General features: G+C 43.0%; 1 protein-coding gene across 1 annotated transcript in view; it reads left to right on the top strand.

Moving 5' to 3' along the window:
* Positions 1-55: 55 nt before the first annotated feature.
* SYNE3 (spectrin repeat containing nuclear envelope family member 3) overlaps positions 56-10196 on the top strand; it is a 59779-nt gene continuing 49638 nt past the window's right edge. The window contains exon 1 of the mRNA XM_027673912.1: positions 56-130. The gene's annotated coding sequence lies outside the window, so the exon portion shown is untranslated. The remainder of the gene's footprint in view (positions 131-10196) is intronic.

Below are 10196 nucleotides of genomic sequence, written 5' to 3'. Positions count from 1 at the left end.
CGCGGGGCCGGTGCCGGGCGGCCCCGCCGAGCCTGAGCGAGCTCCCGAGCGGCCGCAGCGCGGCGGGGGAGAAGGAGGCACCGCGGCCCCTGGGGCTGCCCGCGGGGGAAGCGGCGGCGGTGCCGCGGCGGTGAGTGGGACGGGGCCTGCGGCGCTGCCGGGGCGCTGCTGCGCGGGGCCTGTTGCCGGTGCTCGGGGGGCTGCGGGGAGGGAGCAGCGGCGGGACTGCGGCGTCCTGGGGCTGCGGCGTCCCGGGACTGCAGAGCTCTGGGACTGCGGCGTCCCGTCCCGTCCCGTCAGTCCCGTCCCGTCCAGTCCCGTGCCTTCCCGCCGGGTGGGAGCGCGGCTCGGCCGGCGGGGCTCTCTGACAGCCCGCCCGGCTCCAGACCCGCCTCCTGTTGCTCGGCGCTCCCTCCGGCCCGGGACCGGCGCGGCGGGGCCAAGCGGGAGCCTGGTCCCCGCTCGGCCCCCCGGGTAACAGGGGCAGCGGGCACCGCCGGAGCCGCAGAGCGGGAACGGCGGCGGGGCTTGCCCTTGCCAGGACAGCTCCCTGAGTAGTCCGAAAGCTCCCTGTCTTGTCCTGATACAAGTAATAGCGTAGCTGCAGTTACTGCAGCATATTTCCGTAAATAATATAGGCTAAACGGGTAAAGCCTTTTATTTAGCTTCTTTAAAAAAAAGAATCGCATCTGCCAACGAGTGCCAGTCTGGTTCAGCGTTCAGCTGCAATTTTGCAACTTTTTCTCCCCAGACAGATGTCGGGCTCTTGCCAAAGCCGGTTGCTCAGCGTTACTGTCAGGTTTCTTCATCTCTAGGTCCCCGCTGCTAGGACGCCACTGCGGTTTGCAAGGTCCCCGTTCCTCTTCTCCCTTCCCGCCTCTTCCCCCTTCAAATCTATTAGATATATCCTCACTTGGCTCTGATTGCCCTTAAGCAGATCTGACCTTGTCACATGTTTTTTTCCTAAACTGTTAGAAGGTTTCCCAGTTTAGTATGATAAGGCCCTCTACCCTTATTTTTAGATTCTGTGCAACTTTTGTTTGTAAAGTCCTCCTGCCCCTATGTGTCATAAGGCTTTGGTTTCTCATACACTTGTTTTCTGCTCTCTCTTTTATTCCCAAATCCCTATTGGTTTGGCCTGTGCGAGTCCAGGAAAATATTATTCTTAGAAATAGGTCTATTCAAATAGGTTAACAGATTGAAATCTGCAGGAATTATGCATGTATATGATGACTAATTGTGAAAATGATGGTTGCAAGACTGCTTTATTTTGCAAGTTAATCAGAGCAGGATGCCTGCCTTCTCCTTTGCCTCAAATGTAAGCCTGGCTATCTTGAATCATTAATGAAAAATCATTTCACTCTGCCACTTACCAGCTTCTTGCTGTTACTTTCGGATGTTACTTTTAAGCTGTTGGCATGCTGTGTGTAATTTGAAAATCTTTGTAGGCAGTGTTTGTTTTCTGGGGAAAGAATTCAAAAAATGCCACAAAACATTAAAAGTTGATTGGTTGCCTTCAAGTGTTTTCCTTGTTTTCCTAAAAATGTCTCAAATCTGATGTTGAAATGAACATCAGCTTGGCATGGTCTCTGTGGCTGCCAAGTGTGTGAGCCAGTTGGATCTCAAGGAAATGTAACTTAATGCAATCAGTCCTGTGGTGACTTTTTTTCCACAAGAAACAAACATCTTTTGGTGAGTCACAGCAACATTGTTCCCTACAAACTAGCTGTCAGGAAATGGAGTCTGACAAGCTGATGGTTTCTCTATAAAAACAGCTTTCCCCTACACCCAGTGCTGCTTTCCCATTGTTTGAGAATCATCAGATCTCAAATTTCCAAGGAAGACAGAATTAGCTACAATTCAGGGTGCGACACTGTGGTGCTTAACTTTCTTCCTGTGTTCCTTCTGATAGTTTCAGTTCTTTCCTTCAGATATGTATTTCACTGCTCCTTCTTTCCCTCTCATCTTAGTCAAGACTTGTACCACGCTCCAAGTCTGTTACTGGTGCAAAGGTCCTCTGTGTGGCCTTTGTGCACTAACCTCATTAAAAAGAGTGTCCAGCTTTTCATTGGGAGTAAGCCATTTTTTGTGCTCCTCCACTTATCTGTGGCTTGCAAATCATCCTAAAAGCTGCTGTGTACACTTGTGGATGCTCAGCCTCAGAATGTGGCTGTACCTTCATCCACATGACTTTGGAGAGCAATTCCACTGCCTGAGGGGATGCTACACACCTGCATAGATCAAAAAGATAACCAGCTTCTATTGGAAACAAGGTTTTTGCCATTCCTTAATATATGCGTACACATGTATTTGTCCCTTAAATAATATTTTATCACCATTTCCCAGTTTCACACCAAGCGTGACATGAGGAGAACAGCTCCAAGGTAATTAAGTTCCTGCAAATTTTGTAGAAACAGGCCAGCTCGGAAAAAGCAAGTCTAAAATCAGACACTTGCCAGTTTTCCCCAGTTTTTAGCTCGGTGACTGAGTGATATGTTTATATTTGACAACCTCTATTTGGCAATAAGATATTGGGTGTAAATGAAGCTGTAAAGAGAAAGGGAGAAGGATTTTCTGGGCAAATGCCCCTGAACTGGCATCTCCCTTAAAACTTCAAAGGACACAAATAACTGATTTGATACATTGCATTTTGAACATGGGAACAGAAAATCTTTGTGTGGTTCAGTGTAAACTTTTAATCAACCAAGGAACACAGTTCTGTAGGAGATCTGATTTCTTGAGTTCGGCTGGTCACAAAGTGCTTTGTTTTTATGTCCCTGCATCTCCAGGGCACAACTCCTGTCTTTGTTCTGCCAGGCACGCATTTGCGCAAGTACACCAAGTACAGATGGGCTGTGATCTCAGCTAGTGTCTTTAGATCTATTTCATTTTGACAGAATTGGCCAACAGTTTCAAGACTTACTGAATGCCATCATGTAAGCGTAATTCCCCTGAAACCAAGCAAAAGCAATGATCAGTCATCCTGACTCAGAATAATGTATTTCTTGACGTGACTGGTAGGACAAATCCCAGATCTTTTGTAGCAGTGACAAGACACTGAATCTTGTTTTGGATTGGGGTTTTTTTTTAACTGTTAGTCCTTGTCAGCTGTAGATGGGGTTTTGTGATACAGCTTCAACCTGTCCTGCCAAGCTTGTTCTACTGTATATATAGGTGCTATGACATCCTTAGAAAGAGTCCCTTTACAACTGGAATGGTTATGTCCATTTAAGGATTGTGAGCAGAATGTGAATCCTGGTGATTCAGCCATGTGCAAGGAAAAAGCCACACTGTTAGAAGAAGAATTCTTGAGCTCCAGGATTGTTAACAGAGGGTGTTACTGGCAAGGGAGTTTCTATCTGAAGGCAAAGGTATTGAGGCATCTGAAATCAACAGGAATAAATACCAGGTTCCTAAATACCATTTTGAGTCTGGCTGAAAATATTCTTACTGTCTTTGAAGTTTAGGAAGTGGAACACTTTTATTCTTGAAGGAAAATATCTCTTAGGGTAGGGCTTACTGGTAGTCAGTAATGTCTCAGCTTCTTCAAGCTACAATTCTGTGAAATTAAAAAATCCAAACAGGCGTTCAGGGTCTCTTTTGATCATGCTAGTTCTGCTCTGCAAACAACTGAATGGTAGGATTTGTGCCTTCAGTTAATATTGGTTAAAGTACTCTGAAATGACACAAGAAAAACTGAAAAGTATTTAAAATTCAGTGCTTAAACTTCAAAACTGAGCCTGATATTGATTCAAGTTATGCATCCTTGAATTTTGCTCAAGTTTTGATCTGAAATGTAATTCCATTGCCTGAGGCTGATATTGGCATATGCATTTAGGAATGCAGACTTTTCTTATAACAATACTTCCATGACTAGCTGCAGTATTGTAAGCATCAACTTAAATACAGTTTTGTTCTTTTGTTTGAAAATTTACTTTTCTTGTTTGTTCTCTATTGTTTGTTGAGGGCATAACTGACAGAATTTTGAAGAAATGGAGTCTTTTAAACTTACCTAAAGATCTCTCCTTACTCACTCTTCTGTGGAGCTGGAGCTTGAAGTCAGTCCTTGCCTTCCACAAGAACTGATGGCTTTGCAACCTGCTGTCTGTTAGGCATTGCTGTTGGATTCACTGCTTCATAGATTCAAAGTAGCACAAACTGTTGCTTATCGTAATATGTTCCTGTGTTGCTACTAAATTGCATCACAGGATGGTACTGCCTGCATTACAAAAAAATTACTCAGAGTTGTGACCCCTGGGGAATTTAATTTCAGGTATCTGAAGTGGCCCCACCTCAATGTTGAGATAAGGACGGTAGGCCTGACAGGGAAGGGCATTCTCACTGACACCACATGACAGTTTAATAATAATCTTTGATGTGTCTGTATACACAGCTTAATTGTATTCCAATGGCAGTGCATTGATTTTAAAGAGGATGTGGAATAATTTGTTTCCCTTCAGCAGAACTGACTTTTCATGTCTCTTACAAGCTTCTTTTCTGTGTTACACTTAAACAAAACACACGGGCTTAGTATGAAGTCCTCTGTATGAAGGGATTTCAAGGGAATTTCTGCTCTGAGTGTAACAGGCTGAGGATTAAGGGGCAATCTCAGCCTTGGGATATCACTGAACAGGTGCATGATAAAACATACTGGAAGAAATTAAGAAATTGCAGGAAGGAAGCAGAACCAGGAGATTGTAATTTGAATTGAACTCAGGTATCTTGGTTTGCTTGGTTTGCTCTTGATTAGTGTTTGTTTAGAGGTATTAAAAGGGGGAATAATTGCTGTTACAGTTGTGCTATGCAGTAAGCCTTTTGAGAAATGTGACAGTAATACTTGGGAGCACAAGTTGAATGAGAGGCCCATGTGAGATAGCTTGTGCTGGGGGACTTACTGTTATACTTAGTAGATAGTATTCCTTGCCTCTCACCAGGGAATCCTAGAAACACTTTACATAAGGCTACATGCTGCTCCCCTTGCAGTTGATGATGATGATAATAACAGTAAGAATAGAATAGATACTTCAGTTGGAAGGGACCTACAGCATCACCTGGTCTAACTGCCTGACCACTTTGAGGCTGAGCAAAAGTAAAGCACCTTATTAAGGGCATCAAAAGCCTCTTAAACACTGACAGGCTTGGGGCATCAACTGCCTCTCTAGGAAGCTTTTCCACTGTTTGACCACCCTCTCAGTCAAGAAATGTTTCCTAACAGCCAGTCTAAATCTCCCTTGATGCAGCTTCTCCTGCCACAGGTTTGCTCTGTGATCTTGAAGAAGCATGTACAGAGTTTTAAAATGGGAGCAGTGATGTTGGATGCTTCATATGTTGTTGGGTTTGGCACTGTCTGTCAAAGGCTACATTTAAAAGATAGATGCTGCTGAGAGCATCAGTATCTCCATCTGTGAAATGGTACACTAACATCTCATCTCATGGGGTACACTTGTGTGTGGCAGCTGTGCTGAAGTTATTAGGTTGGAGGGTGTCATAGGTCTGACAGACTAAACCACCCATAGTGGATCTCAATATTTGGGTTTATTTAAAAACCAAGAGTAGAGCTTTCACCCCAAGATATTACCTCACACACCAACCCACCTACTCACTCAGCTGGACTGACACAACAGCAATAATAAATTAAGCTGTGAAAAAAGTGTAGGGGTTACTTTTGGCTGTGTTTTCTCTCCACCTCACATAGAAGTGATATGTGATTTAAAACATTACATCCTTGTAATGTTTGTAAATAATCCTGCTATTGTAATGAGCCAGTTGTATCAGAAAAACATGTGTTGCCTGACTGAGGAGTAGTTTAAGAGATATAACAGCTGGTCTTTATCCAGGCTCTGTACCCCATTGTTGATGCAGCCTGAAGAAGTTCAGGGAGGCTGAACTGGAAAGTGTACAGGCACTGTACCCACTGTACCCACTGCATTTTCAAGTCAGTTAGATGGAAAGCCAGGGGCATGTGAGGAAATATGCCCCTGACTGAAAGTTTCTGTGAGTAAATAAAAGAGATCTTTGAAGCTGTCAGTTCTTCCCCAGGCTGTGCATTTCCTTTGACTTAGGTGACTGACTTTTCTTAATGTAAAAGTGTCTTTGCGTGAGCACTCCTGAGCCTCCGTGGGAATGTGGTAGTGGTTATATGAATGGCAGATGACAGCGGTTGACAAATGTAGGTGATGTAAGTCAGCAGAATTGGTTTATAGCTGGTTAAGCACAGGCTTTGTGCAAAGTAAACAGCTAATAACACAAGCTCAGTAAACACCAGAGACGCTCGTGTTAATTTAGATCTGCAGATTAAGAGAGCACCCAAGGAAAAATTTACTTGTTACCTTGTCTTTTAAGTCCACAGGAGTCAGGGTAGAAATCTTGGCTCTGTGACAGTATTGCCCTTGGCTTCACCGGAGCCTGGGTTCTTCCCTTGTATTCTCAGATTATAGAGCTGCCGACTGCATTAGTTGTTTTGTCAGTGGGTGCATGCTGCTGGTGTGAAATGCCAATCTACAGAAAACGTCTTCAGCCTAAGAAAAAAGGAAAATATTTCAACCCCTTCTGGTGGTTTGGTTTTGGGTTTTTTTGATGGTTTGTTTGTTTGATTTTGGTTTTTGGTGTTTGGTTTGTTTGTTTTTTGGGGAGGGGAGGAGGGAGAGGGAGGGGGTGATGTTTGTTTGGTTTGAGTTCATTTGGTTTTTTCTACAACACAAATTCCCATCCAGGACAGAGCTGCCAGCAACCCTGAAGGTATTCTTGCCTTCAGCATTACTGTATTTCTCCCCTCAGGTGTTTGCTTGTCCAACTATTGCATAATGTGAGAATGCAGGTTGTGCAGAGAGGCTGTGGAGTCTTCTTCTCTGGAGATACTCAAAAGCCATCTGGACACAATCCTGAATAACATGCTTTCCTAGGGGACCCTGATCAAGGAGGAAAGTTGGACTAGATGATCTCCAGTGGTCCCTTTCAACCTCAACCATTCTGTGGTTCTGTGAATACCTCATGATGGAGGAGGGAGAGCTGGTGCTGTTGATCTTGTCTGCAGAGCAAATTAGCATTTGCTGTCTGATGAAAGAGCTGAAGGTGTTTATAAAAAACATTTTTGCCAGTAATTACATGAACACATTTAATCCCAGTACTTAACATGTCACAGCCTTTTTTTTTTTAAGTCCTTTTGTTGTTGGATAGTTGTAGTTAGTCAGTGCTGAGGAATTTACCTGGATGTGCTTCAGTGCTCTTCAAATAATTGTTTTCTACAGCGTGCCCTTCCCATGTCAGCTATCAGTCTCATATTTGTGAAGCGCTGTTAGGTTATTGCTATTAGCAGGTTACACCTTAGTTTGGGGATTTGCAAATAGATGTTTTTCCCAGTTAAGCAACTGTATCAGCAGTTAACCCACTTCTTGATTTATTTAGTCTTGTCCAGATCAGATCTGACATTTTTCAGAGTTTGGTTTTATGTGTGGATTAAGGGGTTTTTGTTTGGTTTTTTTGTTGTTGTTTTTATTTTGGGGGGTTTTTTTATGCTAACTGTTAAGTCAAAATCCTTTTTTTTTTCCCTTTTTCAATGGGACAGAGCATAATGATGACCTAAGCCTGATCTTCCAAATGCTCAGCTTGCAGGTGGGACACCTGAATCATTAGGCTGTACATAATGATTAGGTTCTGCATTGTGATTCATTATTTACGCATAGTGAAACTGTGTAAAACCAGAAAGAGGGATGAAGAGCTTGACACCTGTCTGTGCCATCTGTGCCAGTACCTCCAAACCCAGTACTTAAGACAACCTGATTGCTTGATGTGGGTGTTCCTTTTCTGAAAAGTCCTTTCACAGCAATTCCAAATCAGATTCTTTGGCGAGTAGCAATTGCATGGGCAGTCCCTTTATACCAATATTATTCTAATTCAGAACCAAAATACAGTCAAAAATATGATCTTTCCCAGAAGGTGGAAATTTTGATTCCCATACATGCCCAAGCTACATTTCCTTTATTACTGAGAGAGCAGCTTCCACCTCTGGCCAGCCTATGACACCAACCCCCACTAATGCTTGGCAGACTTTCACTTGAGCACTTTCATGCTTTTTCTCCCAGTCTTGTCCTCACACGTAATCCTTCCCAAATCCATGTCATGACCATTGTTCAGATTCTTCCTTATCACTTTTTGTTGCCATGTCTATGGAAATTTGGCCCTGGTTAGGCAGCTGCTCCTCTGCCTGTGGCTTTTCATGCTAGTACTGCTTCATTTCTCCTATGTGTGTCCCCTCTGTCTGTATCCATGTTCTGTCTATTCTCTTCTGCTTCAGCAGTACCCTCTGTGAACTGGGGATGCCACCACTGCTCCACACATGCTACCTGCAGCATGGTGTAGTGCTGATTCACATCTAGAACCCGAGCCTCTGCAGGGTAGTAAGAATACATAACGCAGTTGTAATGGTTGTCCTTGGAGAAAATTTTTTATACTGCTGCTCTGTTTCTTATCAGAGGGGTTTCATAGCTCTGTGAGAGGTCAGACAACACTTCATAATTTATAACCCTTGCAACCCTACTGGGATGACAACCTCTGTCTCCTAAACAGTTAGTGGACTAGTACATGACTGGCTGATCATGCTAGTGGGCAATGAGATTAGTCTGTTCGGAGTATCACTTACAGTAGATTAATCGGTGGGGCAGTGCAGTCGTTTAACTCCATGGGCTGCACTGGGTTTGCAGAAATGTTTCCTTTGCAGTGCCTACAGGCTGCTAGGTAATTTAAGATCATCCAACAGATGTTCCAACAGTTAGAGTTACAACAGATGTTACCACAGTTACAGATGTAACTGAATCCATATTTGAACAGAGATGTCGGGCTAAAGAAGGGGCCGTTCAAATGCTTTTGACTGTCACAACAGAAATGATAGTTGGCCAGAAAAGTGGGAAAAAAACTGTTCCATTCCTTAATGAAACTGAAAATAGTGTTCTTTGTGTGGGAAAGAAAAGAATGACAGGTCAGATGTTGTGGGAACATTTGGAATATTTTGCTGAATCTGGTTTCCTTTAAAAATATGGAAAAATATAAAATCAAATTTGCTCTAAAGGGAATTATGCTCAAGTGGTAATCTGATATTTATATATTTCAAATATGTTTAACTGTATGTTAATGTACTAACTTATGGAAAGTTTTGTGGGGAATGCTGCATTTTTCACTATTAGTTTGATTCTTTCATTGCTGTCTCCAGGTTGTGGCTCTCTGGATTTCTAGGGGAGCTCCTTGGCTTTCTAGGTTAGTCATCTAAAGAGACTGCTTCTTACCATGTTTTAGAAGCTGCTATGCACAGCTGCTGTTAGCCACATATGCTCTTCTTCCTTAGTTTCAGTCCTTTTTTTTTTTTTTAACATGACTATGGCAAATTTGCAGTGACTGTGGATATACCACAGCAGAGAGAGAACAAGGGAAAAGCAGTGAAGGGATTCACTTATAGGCATTTTAAACTCTACCGTTCAAACAACACAATTCTAAATCAATCCTGATTTGACTTTCAGATAAGTGGACCCATCTCCAGTTTTTGTTCCCCCAGGCATCGTATATTTTAGTCTGCACACTGATATGCTTTGAGATGTTCTTCTCACTTCTAAGGATCATTCATGTTAGCAAAAGGCTAACGAGGCAGTTGGAAAATAACTGGTGTACTAGAGGTACTGTCAGTTTACTAACTCCTAAGATGTTCCTCCTCTTCTGTCCCTTGTGTTTTTTTTCACCACTGGTGGCAAAATTCTGTGTTTGGTTGGCTGTGCTGAGGTCACCATTGTATGTGATGGTCACAGCCTCACTGAGGCTACTGGTCTTCAGTTAATCCTCTGTATTAGCAACTTCACAGGGTTAGCTTGATCAACAGTTTCTATTCTGTTGCTGTTCTTCCACCTAGATTTTCATCCATCTCTGTTCCTCTCTTCAGTTTTTACCCATGCTGTTCACTTCTGCTGCCCAATTCTGAAATGGGTGGAGAGGATCATAGTTTTATCCCTGTTTGTAACTGTACTTTTTAATTTGGCAGTAGAATTTGAACCAACTTTCCCCCCCATGTTTTGCTTTCACTGATTTCTTCACCTCTCCTCTTTATGTTTATTATAATACTAGTAATGTTGCTCAGTGTAGTACAAATTACAATATACAGCGACTGAACAACTAGAGATTGGTGGCCTTATGGACTTGCTTTGGATTTACACCAA

Source organism: Neopelma chrysocephalum, unplaced genomic scaffold, assembly GCF_003984885.1.
Source record: "Neopelma chrysocephalum unplaced genomic scaffold, ASM398488v2 Primary Assembly neopelma1_24, whole genome shotgun sequence".
NCBI lineage: Eukaryota > Metazoa > Chordata > Aves > Passeriformes > Pipridae > Neopelma > Neopelma chrysocephalum.
Note: the sequence above shows the minus strand (reverse complement) of the source record. Positions and strands in the feature narration are given on the sequence as shown.